General features: G+C 33.3%; 1 long non-coding RNA gene across 1 annotated transcript; it reads right to left on the bottom strand.

The window, feature by feature from the left end:
• Nucleotides 1-2,598: 2,598 nt before the first annotated feature.
• On the bottom strand, nucleotides 2,599-6,056 carry LOC129953555 (uncharacterized). Its single transcript, XR_008782556.1, has 3 exons — nucleotides 3,959-6,056; nucleotides 3,580-3,865; nucleotides 2,599-3,512 (listed from the first exon to the last, which is right to left on the bottom strand). It is a non-coding gene; the product is annotated as an uncharacterized LOC129953555 (long non-coding RNA).
• Between the last annotated feature and the right edge of the window lie 10,850 nt (nucleotides 6,057-16,906).

Raw genomic sequence — 16,906 nt, forward strand, 5'->3', positions numbered from 1 at the left:
TTTAAGACTTTTTGAACGATTCTTTCAACAACTTCGAAACTTATTAACCACTTGCCTCTGTAGGAAGAAATAAATGTTTACATTATGATGAATATAGATGTAAAACTAACAAAGGAATTAATTAAAACTACAGATGCTCTACGAAAGAAATACAAAGCTCTTAAGATCGGTAGGGAAGCTTACGAAACTCAAATTGAAGAAACTCTTAAACCTCTTAAGAAACCACTAAACGAATTAGTAAAAAAATCAAATATCAAACAAGATCAACATAACCTTATAAATGGTCCTTTAAAGAAAATAAAACTCAATTTTGAACATCCTTAATCACAAGAAAATGATTATGATAAGAAGAAATATTTTCGTGAAGAATTCACCACCCCCAAAACTTCTATTAATGATGATGATGATGATTCACCAATTTTTTCCGTCGATAGTAATACTACTCCAAAAAGAACAAAGAATAAGTCAAGCCATAGAATAGCTTTGCAGAACGCTTGTCACAAAAACAATTTCATGACACACCTAAAAAATATATAGATTTATTTCTAAATAATTCCAACACCCTTGATAAAACGTATGGTGTACATTCAAAAGATGGAAAAATGTACATCGGTAATAGTGAGTTAAACCTTATCGGAAAAGATATAGAAATTAAAAATAGAACCTTCGAAAAAACAAATAGGTTATATGAGCTTATATTTAAGAAAAACCCTAATAAACAAGTTTACACCAATGAAGATTTAAAAAACTACAGGACTATATTACATGACACTAATGCTCATAGAATTGATCATAATTCACAGAGACAAGTACACGGCAATAGAGGTTATAAGTATAAAAAAATTATAAGTAAATTATTCGGATTAAGAACAAATACTTCTAATACTCCATCGCCATCATCTTCAACACTACAAATACCTTCAGGAAGTGGAATAATGCAATTATCAAATTTGAAAAAAAGACTATATATTTTGGGATAATCCCAATGAACTAGTAGATCGATTGAGACTGCTTATTGGTTCACAACAAGCTGGACACAACAATCACTCCAACGAAATTATTTTAATCATTGAAGAACTTAAAGAAGCCAATATTATCGAATAATAATAAAAAAAAAGATGAGTGTTGATAAATTTGGTCGTTGGGAAAACAAGGAGAGCAGGGACCACCAGGTTTACAGGGAGAGCGAGGTTTGCCTGGACCACCTGGAGAGGGATTCCTCAAAACAGTAAGCGGAGATTACAACATACACTTTAAACGGTTAAAAAATGTTCAAAAACCACAAGAACAGGAAGACGCTGCTACCAAAAAATATGTTGATGAAACATACGAACAACTTAAAGAATACATCCAATATGGAGTAGTTGACAAATTTGAGAAACTACTGTTTGACACAATTGATAATAAGAAAAAAAAATCTGAAAATAAAATTGAAGACAATTCTATTAATTACTAAAACTTAAAACCAGTCATTATATAACTTTAGTCTTTAATCTATCTCCTCAGTGTGGAGAACTCAATCATTATGTCTAACATAGATTTTTTATTAATTTTTGATGAAATTCTACAGTTTCTGAAAACAAATCATCATAATATACTGAAAGAACATCATGAAGAGCTTTTGATTTGTGTAATCTCTTTGCAAAGATTTATGAATGTATCTACTACAACATCAAAACATGGATGTCATTTCGATAACTGCCCATGGTCTTCAAACTTATTTGCTTGGACGGCTCCTATTAAAAATAAAACAGGAACGAGTGTCACTCAGGCTATGGAAGATATATTTAATAAAGGTCGTCACCCAAAAAATTTACAAACAGATGATGGAAAAGAATTTTTCAATGCATCGTTTCAAAAACTTATGGAAGGATTTCAAATCAATCATTACTCTACATTTAGTGTTCTCAAAGCTTCCATTGTTGAACGATTTAATCGTACCTCGAAAACTTGGATGTGGAAAGAATTTAGTTTAAATGGTTCATATCGTTGGATTGATATTATAGAACAACTAACAAAAACGTACAATAATTCCAAACATCGTACGATAAATATGAAACCATCTGAAGTCAATGCTGGAAATAAAAAAAATATTACTCTCCAAGATCTATAATCAACTCAAAATACATATTAATCCAAAGTTTAAAACCGGGGATTTTGTAAGAATTAGTAAATACAAACATGTTTTCGATAAAGGATACACACCGAATTGGACCACAGAAATCTTTAAGATAGCCAAAGTGCAACGCTCAAATCCAATAACGTACCTATTGGAAGATCACCAAGGACATCCCATCAAAGGAGGGTTTTATGAGCTTGAACTACAGAAAACTAAGTTCCCCGATACATATTTAGTCGAGAAAGTGCTTCAAAGGAAAAAAGATCGATTATTTGTTAAATGGCTCGGCTTTTCACACGATCACAACTCTTGGATTCCTATACCTAAAATTAATAAATAAGACACATCTTTTTGTAATTTTTTTTTTCATAAAAATCTTTATTGATATATATACTCATACATTTTTTTTCTTAAGAGATATTCATATGGTATGATTGTTTTAATGATTTGAAATTCAGTAATTCGACATCAGATTTGTATGCGAGATCCTCCTTCATAAAGGCCTCAACTTCTCCATTACTTAATACTCTCTCAGTTTCATATTCATGATACTCATAACATTTATAGCTTAAAGTGCGCAAATTATAATTGCTATCATCTTATCTTCATCAAACTCAACCTTGAAATGTCTATAAAAAACATCCTTACTTTGTATAATTCCTGATATTTCAATTTCTTTTTTAATTAAGTCTTGCCTAAAACTCTCGATTGCTTCCTCTACGGTTACTATTTTTTTTCTCCTCCAAAATTGTATTTACCACCGTTCTTGCTGTTGTTGAAGTCACTGTTGCATCATTTTGAAATGATGTTGTATCGGTTGTTGTTGTTGTGGTATTAAGCAAATTTGTACCATTTGTAAAGGTTAACAAACGAAACGATAAACCTATTTGCATAGTATCATTATTAGGTAAACTCAATGAAAAAGAGAGATTGTCAGTTATGTTTGCTTGTTGCAAATTTATATCCACAGGTAATGGCAAAGTAGCAATTAATGAAGGACAAATTAAAAACAGACATAAGACTGATGAGTAAAACAACATTTTAAAAAAAAAAGATGTTTGCTATCCAAAGGTTTGTCATAAACTAATAAACATTGCACTCAAATTTTAAATTTTATATAATTTTTATTCTTTCTATATTCATCTCTCTCTCACATCTTTTATTTTTATCTCATCTTGTATATATTAAAATACATTCGATTCAAATGATGTGCCATGAGCTCGTTCAACTGTCTCTATTTCTATGCGATGACTGTCTTTTTTCTTTTTAAGTTTTTGAGGTTCATTAAATAATTCAGCCTCACCAAATGGACAAAGCGATGGATATTCACCCTCTTTTCTCTTTACAGCATTCGAATGAGGTGTGATCGTTCCGATCAGTGTTAACTCCCCTCCTATAATAAAATTTTATGTTTCATTCATTTCATTTTACTATTTTTTTATGAAAAGTAATATTCTCACCTAAAAGTTTAAACCGTACATTGTGCATAGATTGAAACTGCAACTTAAAACTCAGAATAGGCGATACGGTCTCACCATTTCTAATATGAAACAAATCGCATTCGCTTCCATATTCTGGCTGTAGCATCAATTTTAATGTGTCATTATAGAATATTACATCCGTACATTTTATGTCCAACCATCCAGATTCACAGATACAAAATGTTTCTCCTTCCCTTAATCTTTCACACCAAATCATATTGTTTTTTCTATTTCCCCAATTAATGTTCTCTATATCAGAGATGTTCTAAAAATAAAACACTTAAGCAATCATTGCTATATAAATTTTTTTTCTCACATATGTATGTAGGCATATAAACCTATTAAACAAAATACAAACCACAATTTACAATGAATCATAAAAAACATATTGTGATAACACCATTACACATTTTTATAACTCACACTGGTACGCGAGTTATAAGTCGCGGCGTGCGCTTGGGTAAAAAAAACAACTTATTGGGTTGAAATTCAAAATGACAATAATCTTTTATTTTCAATAACTTTACACGAAACTTATTCTATTGCTTGTTCTGATTCCAGGAATTCGAAAGGAAATGAACTAGACGCTGATTAAGCGTTATGCTTTCGAATTCCTGTTAACTTTAACAATTGTTTTGACCTAATAATAATAATAATTAGTATCGTCGGTCAGTGACTTGTTGTGTAAGCATTATTCCCTGTTGTTGCTGATGTTGCATGGGAATGGGGTTCGTAACTCTTCCCCCCTTAGACTGGAGCGATAGGGTTGGAGCGACAGGTTGAATACTGTGACTGGAATTGTTTCTGAAGTATCTGATGATTATGCCGATGATGAGAATAGATAGTATAAGAACTACGGCATCAGTGAAGAAAATTCTATGGTGGGCTCGTTTGATTTTGGTTTCATTCGAAAAATGGTATTCTTTTATTTTCTCGAGGCTGATCTTCTCGATGGTCAAATTTGATATAATTTTGGCATATGAAGCGGGAATGATGTAGATTTCGTCTTGGTAAGCTATGGGGTTATTGCTGTAGGTGACATCATTTATATTGACTGAACAGTTTTTGTACTTAAGGAGCGCTGTGCCTTCTATCGTATAGGTAGTGTTGCTGCATGTAGATTTGATGTTTGTTGAAGGAATATTAAGAAAAACTATATGATTCGGCTCTGGTGAAAAGATTTTTTCGATTCTTCCCAGATCGTTGAGTGTACATTCTGCGTTTTGATTTTTGAGCAGTTGTCCAATGCAAGGTGAGTTGTCGAAATCTTCTATAAGACTTGGTTGCTTACATATAAATACATTTTCTATTTTTGTACATTTATTGTTATAATAATATATATAATTGTTATTTATTGCAATATAAGGTTTTGTCACAATTTCTTTACTAATATTTACGGGAAGAGGAATTAGGTGCAAAAAGGAGAAGGTGTCTTGGGAAAATATTGGAATTTTGATATTGAATATAATTTTGTTGCCATTATAATAATGCCTGTAACTCTAGAAGTTCATAGATATGCTCATTTGATAAAATATTGAATGACTGTTCTTCGAAAAGTTTATTTATATGTTCGAGTTCATCTGAGTTTGAAATAAATTTTGGGATTATGTTAATTTTAGCAAGTATGATTGTTTCGGCTATATTGTTAATGTGGTTTGACAGCAGATCTATGTTATAGTTGACTTGATTTAGATATTGGGACTGTTGGATGAAATTTTCGCTTCTTCTAACGCTGTTATATGTCTGTTGAAAGTTTGTTCTAAGAAAGTCTTGAATTTTGTCTTGTTGGTCGTTAATATGTTTAGTTAAATATTGGAGTCTTTCGAAAATTTTGGTATTTAGTTTGGATTGTGTTTGGTCCTGTTCTGATGCTGTTTTCTTTATTGATTCTATTTCTTCATTTAGCTTAAGTGCGTCGTTTGCGTCCATATTTCCGGTTATGAATTTTATTGTAGTTCCTAGTCCATTAATAATTCCTCTTTTGTTTCTTTGTTTTGGCGTGAGAGATTTGATCTTTTCGGAAAGGTCTCTTAGTTTGAGTCTTAAAATCTTCGTCATTTGTGTTAATTTATGGTCTTTCTCGAATATGTCTAGTGAGTATGTAATGCTTTGAATGTTTTCGCTGTAGAGGTCTAGGTCCACTATATGTATAAGTTTACTGTAATCAGCTTTTAGCCATTCCTAATTGTAAAGTCAATAAACCTTGGTTTTTGTTAAGATTTTGGATTTCTATTATTTGTGCATTTGTCAATGCGAATCTGTAAAAAATTAAAATGTTTATTAGTTTAAGTATATTTCTTTTTCTTCTTAATCCTAGATTTGTGTACTTTCTTGTTTTCTGCTGTGATAATTGTTACTTTGTTGTTATTTTTTACTCTATGCTTTGAAAATCTTGGAGTGAGTTTATTTCGTCTACACTCCTTTCTAAATATTAGCTCGTTAGAGTTTCTGGGGAGAGTACGATAACTTTGGCGCCGAGACATAATAACGGTTTTTGGTAGAGGGGCTTAATACAAGCATTTTTTACTATGGGAGGGGGGGTCTATCTCCCCCCGTTTAGGCGGTAGGGGCAATTTAAAAAAACATGTACTTTAAATGGAAAAAAAATAATTAAAAAATAACGGTAATACTTACAATTAAGTATTATACCTTTTTTTAAAGCCAACACTTGTGTCTAGTAGCTTGTTTTTAAATCAAGTCAAAACTATGCATAGTTTGCGAAAAACACTGTTTTAAACTCAAAATTTGGTCAAAAAAAAAGTTAAAAATATGGTTTAGAGTGTAATATTTCGAAACTTTTAGATTATCTACAATTTTTTTTTTTAGAATACATTGCCCTTATTTATTTTTTAACGAAAACTGAAAACTGGATGATTTTATGTCTTCTAGTTTTTGAGAAAATTGAAAATTACCAAAACAAAATATTTCAATTAAATTACTTTTTTTATATCCAGTTTATTTAGATGCATATGAAATTTTGCATGCACTCACCGAACCTTTCACCCTCTCCACCTTGCACCCACCCTAACTCGCACCCACCCCAAATCCTATAGTGAGCCCAAGCAGGGGGGTTAGGCATCTTACTGTTTGCATTAGAAATTTCGTATATACCTACATATGTGATTGTTGTTTTATTTTGGTTTTGGGGTTTTTAAAACTACTTTTTAAAGAGTTTTTTTGGTATTTACTTTCAGGATAATTGTTAAAGATTAATTACCTGGAAAACCATGTTTACAGGCATTTTAATCACAAAAGAGATAATTATAGCAAGCACTTCATTTATCTCTAGCCGACATTGAGGGCCATGGAAAAATGTTCCTATTGATGGGTTGATTGTATTTCTACAAGTTTTGTCACCTTTTCTTTTTGAGCCCTTTTTTGAACATCGCCAAAACCAACCGAACTTTGATCTTTTTGAATTTTCCACGGTCATTAATCACAACACAGAGGTGGAGTAGACGTTTTGGAGGGAATTAACCCGATTTCTTCCAAAAACGCGAAACTATTTTCGTTTGTTGATACCAAATCCCCAAACGAACAAAAAATCGAAAAATTATTTAATTTTGGGTGAAGAAGTGGATGTTTAGCCGCCATTTTTAAAAAGGGAATCCGACTTATTCAAACGTTAAATGGAGAATGGCTTTGGTAAACAATAACCTGCACCAAACTTGTTAAAAAAAACGGTTAAACATCAAATGCTTCCTCTTGTTATTTATGATCTAACTATATAGGTACATACTTTTTACTATGGCTGCATTATATGTGTGTACATAGTTATATGCATATTTATGTATGACATAAACATATGTGCATGTTAAGAAACTACGAGAATTTGCTTCCGTTGTGTTGTTGTAAAGGTAATGCAAATTTTTTTATAATGCAATACATTTTTATGCTCAAATATATTAAATGTTAAAGTTTTTGTCAAGTACCTAACGGTATATTTAGAAAAAAAGAGATTGAAATGGACATGACAAATATGTACATATGTTTATGTATATAATATCAATTATTTTTTAATTCAGCTTATTTAAATGCAAAAAAAACTTTGAATGCACCTCATCTTGCACTCACCGAACCTTGCTCTCTCCTCACTTTGCACGCACTCCAACTTGCACCCACCCCAAATCCTATAGTGAGCCCAAGCAGAGGAGTTGCAGGGGGGCAGCATGCCCCCCCTTACGGATCCCACTGTTGCATACAACCAAACTTGCACCTACCATTGTTACTATCAAAATAAGATTTTTGAAGCAAAAAAAAAGAATTAAATTAAAATAGTAGTTGTGGTTATTTTCAATTTTCTCAAAAACTAAAAGACATAAAATCATCCAGTTTTCAGTTTTCGTTAAAAAATAAATAAGGGCAATGTATTCTAAAAAAAAAAATTGTAGATAATCTAAAAGTTTTGAAATATTACACTCTAAACCATATTTTTAACTTTTTTTTTTACCAAATTTTGAGTTTAAAACAGTGTTTTTCGCAAACTATGCATAGTTTTGACTTGATTTAAAAACAAGCTACTAGACACAAGTGTTGGCTTTAAAAAAAGGTATAATACTTAATTGTAAGTATTACCGTTATTTTTTAATTATTTTTTTTCCATTTAAAGTACATGTTTTTTTAAATTGCCCCTACCGCCTAAACGGGGGGAGATAGACCCCCCCCCTCCCATAGTAAAAAATGCTTGTATTAAGCCCCTCTACCAAAAACCGTTGTTATATCTCGGCGCCAAAGTTATCGTACTCGTGCCGAGTTTCTTTCTTCTGGTTTATTTCTAAAGGTATTAAGTTTATCTATTCTTTTACTTGTTGTGTTTTCTAAATGTTTTTTTATTTTTGGGAAAAAATCTTCTTGAAACTTCGTAATTTTTGTTATGTAGTCGTGTTCTTCGTTGCAGGATATATTTTGTGTGAATGTATAGGGTCTGCCGTAAAATAGTTCAAAGGGAGTATACTTTGTGGCTGAATGAATAGCATTATTGTAAGTAAATATGGTGTCAAAGAGAATTTCGTCGTGGTCAATTTGGGTTTTCTTTTCTTTAAGTGTGGCTAGGATGATTCGATATATTTCCGTTAAGGTTGAGTGTAAGCGTTCTACAGGAGAGTTACTAGATGTTTGTTGGAATGAGGTTATATGAAGATTAATGTTGTATTTTTTGCAAAGGTCTTTGAAAATGTTGGAAGTAAATTCTGTGCCTTGGTCACAGACGATTTTCGATGGGATGCCGTGTAGGCTTATATATTGTTTAATTGATTTAACAACAAGAATACTTGTCCTAGATTGCAAGGTATATGCTGCTGCGAATTTTGAAAATTTGTCTAAGATGGTTAGTATAGTTTTATTATTGATGGTGTATATTATCGATGTGTAAGATATCTAGTGGTTTCGAGGGTGTTTCCGGTTTTTCGAATACTACTTTTTGGGGGTTTCTATCGTATTTAAGTAGTTGGCATTTGTCACAATTGTTAATTGTTTCTGTTATTTTTGTTTTTAAGTATGGAAAGTAATATTTTCGTTTTATATGCAATAACGTTTCGTCTATGCCTCTATGGTTGAAACTATTATGGTAATTTTTTATGAGGTTTTCTTGTTCGTCAGCAGTTCTTACGTCAGTTAGTAGTTGTTTGCATCTTACTATTTTGAATGTTTTATTGGCTGAGAAGTATTTTGAATAGACCGATTGGACTATTCGAAAGATGTCGTCGTTTGTATAGATAGCGTTTAATTTGTTTGGTGATAGGAATTTCTTGAATATATCTGTTATGGTGTCCTCTGTAAAGTCTGGTTCTCTAATCGTTCGTCTTTGTTTGTTCTTAAAAATTGTTTCTAGTGTCATTGGAGATCCTTTGTCACTTTTCTCCAAGATGGTTTGGAGGCTGAATTCATTGAGCGGTCTTTCAGCTATGGGAATGCCGTCATTTAAGTCTTCTAGAGCAGAGTGTACAGTAGATCCGCTTGTGCCATGCACTGAGAAAGTATCGTTAGCATTTACGTCTATTGTTTGGATATTGGCAGGGTGATTTATTTTGATTCTACTGAGAGCATCAGCATTTGTATTGGCGGTACCTTTTTTATGAACAATTTCATAGTCGTACTCCTCGAGTTTTAATCTCCAACGTGTTAATTTGGAGTTGGTATCCTTTAAGTTCATAATCCATGTAAGTGGTTTATGGTCTGTAATTATTTTGAATTTGCGTCCAAAGAGGTAGGGCCTGAAGTACTTTGTTGCCCAAACTATAGCGAGTAGTTCTTTTTGTATAGTTGAATAGTTTGTCTCTGAGGACGAAAGAGTTCTGCTGGCATAGCATATTGGCCTATCGCTTCCAATAGGGCCTTGAGATAGGACAGCACCTATTGCAAAATTGCTAGCATCTGTCGTCAGATTAAACGGTTTCGAGAAATCGGGATATTGTAGGATTGGGTCATTAGTTAAAATGTCTTTGCATGTTTCAAAGGTTTTAATGTATTCTTCCGTCAGTTCTATTTTATTATCTTTTTTTAGGCATACAGTGAGAGGTTTTACCAGTTTGGCAAAGTCTTTAATGAATTTCCTGTAATAGCCAAGTAATCCTAGGAATGACTTGATGTCTTTCTGGGTCTTGGGTATTGGAAATTTTTGAATGGCTTGGATTTTGTCTGGATTTGGTTTAACTCCATCTGTTGACACTATGTGTCCTAAGAAAGCTATTTCCTTTCTTAGAAAGTCAGACTTGTCGATTTGAATTTTTAGATTTGATTCTTTAAGTTTTGTTAGAACTTTTTCAAGGCTTTCCAGGTGTTCTTGTAAGGAGGTAGAGTAAATAATTATGTCGTCCAGATAGACTAAACAACATTTACCTACGAGGTCTTTAAGGATATTGTCCATGACTCTTTGAAAGGTGGACGGTGCGTTTTTTAAGCCGAATGGCATACGCAAATACTCGTAGTGTCCTGCATCAACGGAGAAGGCTGTTTTGGCAATGGATTTGGGGTCCATTTCGATTTGGTGAAATCCGCTTGCAAGATCAAGTGTTGAGAAATAATTACATTTTCCTAGTTTGTCCAAGATTTCATTGATGTTAGGGATAGGATATTTGTCTGAAACGGTCTTCTCGTTTAGTTTTCTGTAATCAATTACGAGACGCCATTTCTGTTTACCACTTGAGTCTTTTTTCTTGGGGACGACCCAGACGGGTGCGCTCCAAGGTGAGTAGCTTTGTCTAATTATATCCTATTTAAGCATTTTGTCCACTTGTTGCCGTACTTCTTCCTTGTGGCAATAGGGGTATCGGTAGGTTTTTGTATAGATTGGAATGTCGTCTGTAGTTCGAATTTCGTGTTTGATTTTATTTGTGAAGGTCAAATTTTGACCGTCTTGGAAAAATAGGTCTTCGAATTTCTTGCAAATTTTTAGAAGGCCTTGTTTTTCTTCTTTATTGAGGTGTGAGATTGAAATTTGTTTTGTTATTTCGGGACTTTTTTCCGTTATGTCGCAGTTGAAATTGAAGTTATTCATTTCTATAAATTGAGAGGAAGAATAAGGATTTACTTTTAATGGTTGTTCTATTAATAGAGTTTGGTCATTTGTGGAGCTGTTGCAAATTTCCACTGGACAATACCATTCTTTGGCAGAATATATGCCCTCGGAAATTGTGAGGTTGGGTTTTATCAAAGTCTGTTTTATGAATACATCGCCATTTTGGTAATCGACAGGTATTTTCACTATGGTTTTTGTATTTGCGAAGATAGTGTATTTGCCAGAGCTTAAATTTGGTTTGAATAAGAGAGGAATAGAAGAGTTTCTTGTTACTAAAGTTTTATTACTTAGGTCGATCTTAGCATGGAGTTTTGTAAGAATATCTAAACCTATGAGTCCATCGAAATAATTGTGGAATTTAAATATTAGAAAAGTCATAGTCCCATTTTCCTGAAATTCCTTAAAAATTGGTGTTGAGACTTTCTTATCTAGTTGATGACTTCCTAAAATGGTTTAAATTTTTATTGGAGGAGAGCTTTCTATTTTTAATCTAGCAGTGAATTCGGGGTTTATAAATGAAGCGGATGCTCCAGTGTCTATTAGAAACTTCAAAGGACGACCAAATGGTGAAGAGATATTAATATATGGGAGAATGAATCCGTGTTTGTTTATGTCTAAGTATCCAACTGGTTGTTGGAGGCAAGTGGAGGAAAATTTCCTTCGTCTAATTCTTGTAAGGCTTCCAATGCCTGTTGGTCTTCGAAACTGAGGAATTGGTCTTCAGGTTGGTCTTCATACGTATAAAATTGATTTAGGTTGTCAAGATAAGATGGTGGTTCTTGGGCGTCGACGTTATGCATTTCCGCAGTTCGTCTAGTTATATTCGATGGTTGTTTGTAATTTGTCGATGGTCGATAGTTAGTAGAGTGCTTAAAGCGTGATTGTTCCGATCCTAACTCCATAGGTTCTGGAGGTGGGAGAGGACGGTTTGTATTTGATGTTTGGTTTCTTGGTGTGTTTAAATTTTCGTTCGGTTTCGAGAGGAGATTTTGGTTGGGTATGGAATGTTTAGAGAGAGAATTTTGTGGTGTTCGGTGATAATTTTGGTTAGACATGAAAGGTCTGAAAGATAAATTAGCGTTGTTTAAGAAATTTGGGGCTTGATAGTTTTGGAAATTTTGGTGGGGCATGAAGGATCTAAAGGGAATGTGAGAATTACTTGGGAGATTTGGGGTAAGGCATGTAGGATCTGAAGGGAAGGTTATAAATGCTCGATAAATTTGGGCTTTGTTGGTTTTGTGCTCGATGGAAAATTTGGTTATGGGTGGGGATATGTTGTCCAAGAGGGAATGGGAAGTAGTTTGTTATTCCTTGGTATTGGGTTTGAGGTTTTTGTACTGCATTTTTCATGTAGAACATATTCTGTTCTTGATTACAGTAAGATAGGGCTAGAGCTAGCGTACTTGGCTTCATGGCTCTTATACTTGAACCTAATGGTTCTCTTAAGCCCGAGAGGAATGTATTGAGGCACATTTCGTGAAAGAGTTGCCTTTTCGCTGTAATAACGTTTTGGTTTGTCTCGTGGATACGTACGTTGTTGTTGAGCGCCGCTTGGAGTTCTACGACCTCAGAATGAAATTCTTCGATTGTTTTGGTTCCTTGTTTAAGTCGGTGTAAGTCTTTTATCAGTGACGTTTCGTTACGTTTGTCTGAATAATGGAGAACTAAATTCTCTTTCATTTCGTCCCAGTCAAGATTCGTACCGTACATGTTTAAGACTTCGTTGGCTTGTCCGCGGATTTTGTTCCTAATAGCTCTAAGAATTATATTTGCATAGGGTGTTTGGTTTAAGCCTGACAAATGTATTAAGATTTCTTCGACATTATTTATGAAGTCGTACAAAAGTCGAGGATTGCCTTCAAAATTTGGCAGGTCCTTAACCGCATCGGGAATTTTTAATGATTCGAATATTGCTTTTGAGCTGAAAGCTAAGGCAGCTTGAGTATTAGAAGCTAAGTTGTTAGTGGCGAAACTGTTATCATTAAGTTGGGCTTCTGATGTTGAAGCAATAGGAGTAGTTATGTTATTCATGCTGTCGTTGTCGATAGATTCGGGGATAGAATTAAGACTGCGAAACAAGCGGGTAAGTTTTTGGTAAGGTTTTGGTTGGGATTTAGGCATGGGATATAACTTAAAATATGATATGTAGTTTTATAATATTTGCTTTATAATATTACAATTTGTATTTAAATGTATATGTATGTATATATGAATGTATATGTATGTAAATATGATTTTCGTTCTATTTATAATAATGATATAATTGTTATAATTTTACTGTCTTATTATATTTATTTAATACTTATTTATTGAATATATAATATATGTATAATTCTTTCTTATTTATTTTCGATTATTTTATTTCTTGTAAAAGTTTTGTATTATATTCTTTTATTGATAACTTTGCACATACGTACATATATGGTTTTGATGAAACAAAATTTTCTTATTATTTATTTTTCTCTTTTTTTTTTTTTTTTTTGTTTTTTTTTTTATAAATGATCAATAGAATTTGTAATTTTCATGAATTTAAGTTTTTTTTAAAATTTTACTTCTAATTTTACTAGAACCTACTTACATTAACCCAGATAATATTAGAAGGATTATCATTTCGTTGTTGTTGTAGTTGTTGTAGTTGTTGTTGTTGTAATCAATATGCTCTTGATTATTTAAATATTTGTTTCCCTTTTTTTTTTTTTTTTTTTTTTTGACTCGATATTCCGTCTATTAAACGAACAAAATATTTAATTTTATTATGACACTCAATTAGTCTTTGTGTTATTTTATTTCTTTATAGTCAATATACCGTCGACTAAACGAACAAAATGTTTACTTTATTATGACACTAAACTAGTCTTTGTGTTATTTTATTTCTTTATAGTCAATATACCGTTGACTTAGACGAACAAAATGTTTAATTTATTATGACACTGAACTAATCTTTTGTGTTTTTATAATTTTTTTTTTCGCGATGTAGGTGCACTGGTTTTAGGAGTTGAAACTCCTTGGTTTCTAAAGTTTTCTTTTCACTAACGGTAAACCTCCGTATTTAAATAACTTTTCTAAACTTTAACCAGGCCTATGCCGACTGCGCCAGTTATAAGTCGCGGCGTGCGCTTGGGTAAAAAAAACAACTTATTGGGTTGAAATTCAAAATGACAATAATCTTTTATTTTCAATAACTTTACACGAAACTTATTCTATTGCTCGTTCTGATTCCAGGAATTCGAAAGGAAATGAACTAGACGCTGATTAAGCGTTATGCTTTCGAATTCCTGTTAACTTTAACAATTGTGTTGACCTAATAATAATAATAATTAGTATCGTCGGTCAGTGACTTGTTGTGTAAGCATTATTCCCTGTTGTTGCTGATGTTGCTGATGTTGCATGGGAATGGGGTTCGTAACTCGCGCTCCTAACCGCAAAACGTCAATACTGATAAGACATACACAACCACCACGCCTCAACCACTACCTACAAAGGCTGCCGACCTCATTCCTACTCACACGGTCCGAAACAGGCAAATAGATAATTATTATTAGAAGCCTGTTGCTAGTTTTTACTGTAGCAATCCATGTTTTACAAAGGAGTGTTATATTAAATAAATAATAAAAATTAAGATATATTTAAATTAAAAAAAAGTTAATCACCGGGGACTCGTACAAAGGTGTTTCAGTGAGAGTCTCAGTTAAATCACGCTTTAACTATCTTTTATTTTTATTAATTTGTATTAATTAATTATAATAACTATCTCAAACCTAGACACACACAAATTCATAAAACTAGCTTAAGTAACCATAACTTACAACTAACGTACTGGTCCCATCTGGACACTCTAAGTTAAACAATAATACTAAACTCTAATGCCATTGTATCTGCATTTTTTTTTGCTTTATTCCATATTTTGTTTTGTTTTTTCTTTTAGTTATATTTTTTGTGCCACCATGCCTATTCTACTTAAAACTTAACCCTAAAGCTATAAAACAAGTTTGTAGATACTGAATCAACCAGATACAGAGGCTAATCGCTGCACGTGAAGATCAAAGATGACCATCTTGCACCAATTCTTGCACGTATCCCTCGTGACAAAAATGTGTTGAAATAAAACCAAAAAGGTGGCATTAGTTCAATCGGACAAAGAAAGTAGGGGAAAATTATATAGGAATATAATTTGAACAAAAAGCACTCATGAAAGAACAAGGGAACACTTTGGCAAAAATAAAAATACTTTTGCTTCAAACAATATATCACAAATAAAACAGAATTAAAATTGATTAAAAAACTATTGTAACACAATTATTTCTTTAAATAAGTAATAAAAACCAAAAATAAGATCATTTATTCAGTAAAACAGCTAATGATTAGAACCATTGCAACCACTTTTAAAGAAAAAAATTATCATATTGAAGTAAAAGTAAAGCTTCGGCTAAATATGTTAACTGATATTAAAATAAAAAACTAATAAAATGAAAAATATAAAAAAGGGCAAACAGATTGAAAACATAATTCCTAAAGCCTTTGAACAAATTCAACTTAAAATTTTGTTACCAATTCCAAATTTAAACAAAAAGAAATTGATAGCCCAAAATTTCATATTTTAATATATAAATGTAATATATAAATATAAAGAAAATAAATATTTAAGTGAACTACAAATACTTTACTTACTTAAGGTGGCGCTACAGTCTGGGCGGAACTGGGCCTCAACCAACAAGCGTCTCCAGCCAGAGTCGCAGTCTTCCTCTACTGCGCCGTCCCTCGGGATTGGATTCGAAGACCTTCCGGGATGGAGCGTTGATGTCCATCCGCTCTACATGACCTAGCCATCCAAGCCGTTGGACTTTAATTCTGCTAACTAGGTCAGTGTCGCTGTACAGCCCGTACAGTTTGTCGTTATATCTTCTCCTCCATTCTCCATCTATGCGTACGGGACCAAAAATCACCGAAGAATTTTTCTCTCGAAGCATCCTAAGACGCTCTCACCTTTCTTTGACAGGGTCCAGGCCTCAGCGCCATAGATGAGAACCGGGATGGTGAGTGTCTTATAGATGGTGATTTTAAATGCTCGAGAGAGGACTTTACTTCTCAATTGCCTTCTAATCTAAGTCTAAAGAAGCAGCGATTTGCTAGAGTTATTCTTCGTTTGATTTCAGCGCTGGTGTCATTGTCCATCTTCTTCGCTTCCGTCGCAATGCTCAAAAACGCTCCACTGACATCACGCTTTGATCTTCCAATTATGTCAATATCATCTGCGTATCCAAGTAATTGGATGGATCTTTGGAAGATTGTGCCTCGATTGTGGGTATCGATTTGAAGCTCCTGGGTTTTTCCAAGATCTGCCGTAGTGTGAATATTTTGTCGATAGTGGGCTTTCCTGGTCTAAAGCCACACCAATAAGGACCAATCAGGTTGTTGAAGAATGGCTTCAGACGTTCACATAATATGGCAGAGGGGATCTTATACGCAATGTTAAGGAGGCTGATAACTCTTTAGTTGGCGCAGTTTAGAGGGTCTCCTTTCTTATGTATCGGGCACACTATGCTGAGATTCCACTCATCGGGCATGCTTTCTTCCGACCATATTTTGCAGATGAATTGGTGCATGCTCAGTACCAAGTTATCGCCTGCTGCTTTGAATAGTTCGGCAGCGATGCCGTCAGCTCCAGCAGCTTTGTTTGACTTAAGTTTAGATATAGCTATCTTCACTTCGTCAAGGTCGGGTAGACGGAATTGTTGATCTGCGTCGCCGAGGTTGAGTGGTTTTATCTCCCTTACAGTGGAATTCGGTTCG

This window comes from Eupeodes corollae, unplaced genomic scaffold, assembly GCF_945859685.1.
Source record: "Eupeodes corollae unplaced genomic scaffold, idEupCoro1.1 scaffold_667, whole genome shotgun sequence".
NCBI lineage: Eukaryota > Metazoa > Arthropoda > Insecta > Diptera > Syrphidae > Eupeodes > Eupeodes corollae.